The 1,677-nt window shown below is 38.0% G+C and overlaps 1 pseudogene; it reads left to right on the plus strand.

Annotated features, from left to right (window-relative positions):
- Window positions 1–1,189, plus strand: LOC132254357 (probable disease resistance protein At1g61300; annotated as a pseudogene).
- The last annotated feature ends 488 nt before the right edge of the window (window positions 1,190–1,677 follow it).

Consider the following 1,677-nt stretch of genomic DNA (forward strand, 5'->3'; position numbering starts at 1 on the left):
ATGCTGCCTCGTCCTCTAGTAGATGAACTGCCCGTGGAGGAGACTGTTGGCCTAGAATTGGCGTATGGCAGAAGCTGTGGGTTTCTCAAAGATCCACAAGTGGGAATTATGGGATTATATGGAATGGGGGGTGTGGGCAAAACCACCCTCTTGTGGAAAATCCACAATAACTTCCTCCCTACATCCAGCGATTTTGATGTTGTGATTTGGGATGTGGTGTCAAAAATTTAAAAAATTCAGAAAGTTGTTTGGAATAAATTGCAACTCTCACGTGATGGATGGGAAAGTAGAAGCACTAAGGAGGAGAAGGCTGCCGAAATATTGAGAGTTTTGAAAACAAAGAAGTTCGTGTTTTTGGATGACATCTGGGAGCAACTTGATCTCCTAGAAATAGGGGTCCCCCATCCCGACGCTCAAAATAAGTCCAAGATAGTTTTCACGACCCGATCACAGGATGTGTGCCACCAAATGAAAGCACACAAGAGTATAGGAGTGGCATGTTTGTCGCCAGAAGTGGCTTGGACTTTGTTTCAGAAGGAAGTAGGAGAAGAAACATTAAAGTCTCATCCACATATACTGAGTCTTGCAAAGACTGTTGCTGAAGAGTGCAAAGGTTTACCTCTTACTTTGATTACTCTTAGGCGAGCCTTGGCGGGTGAGAGAGATCCCTCAAGTTGGGACAAGGTAATACAAGATTTGAGCAAATTTCCAGCTGCAACTTCAGGTATGGAAGATGAATTGTTTCATAGATTAAAAGTCAGTTATGATAGATTGTTTGACAATGCCATCAAATCTTGTTTTACATATTGTTCCTTATTCTCTAAAGGTTGGTGGATTTCAAATGAAACCCTTGTGGAATATTGGATGATTGAGGGATTTTTGGGTGAAGTTCATGACATACATGAAGTGCATAATCAAGGGCATAAAATTATTAAAAAATTAAAGCATGCATGTTTATTGGAGAGTTGCGGTTCAAGAAAACAAAACATTATGATGCATGATGTGATCCACGACATGGCTTTATGGTTATCTTGTGAATGTGGGGAGGAGAAGAACAAAATTTTAGTATACAATGATGTTTCTAAGTTGAAGGAACCTTAAGAAATTCCAAAATTGAAAGAGACAAAGAAGATGTCATTATGGGATGAGAATGTTGAGGAGTTCCCTAAAACATTGGTGTGTCCCAATCTCAAGATTAGTGGCTTGTGATAAGTTGAAGAAATTTCCAAGTGGATTTTTTCAATTTATGCCTTCAATAAGAGCTTTTGATTTGTCAAATAATTATAATTTAAGCGAGTTACCTACTGGGATCGGTAAATTGGGTGCCTTGAGATATCTTAATTTGTTAGCCACAAAAATAAGAGAGTTTCCTATTGAACTTACAAATTTGAAAAACCTAATGACTTTGCTTTTGGAGAATAGGAAATTCCTGGAATTAATTATTCCACAAGAACTGATATCAAGTCTCATATCTTTAAAGTTGTTCAGCACAATCGATACCAATATTTCAAGTAGAGTTTCAGAAAGCTTGTTGGATGAGTTGGAGTCCTTGAATGGCATCAGTGAGATATGTATCACCATATGTACTACTCATTCATTCAACAAATTAAAGAGTAGTCACAAATTGCAAATGTACATAAGTCAATTCGAGTTGGATAAATGTGGGGATATGATCTC

The sequence above is a fragment of the Vitis vinifera genome, chromosome 9 (genome assembly GCF_030704535.1).
Source record: "Vitis vinifera cultivar Pinot Noir 40024 chromosome 9, ASM3070453v1".
NCBI lineage: Eukaryota > Viridiplantae > Streptophyta > Magnoliopsida > Vitales > Vitaceae > Vitis > Vitis vinifera.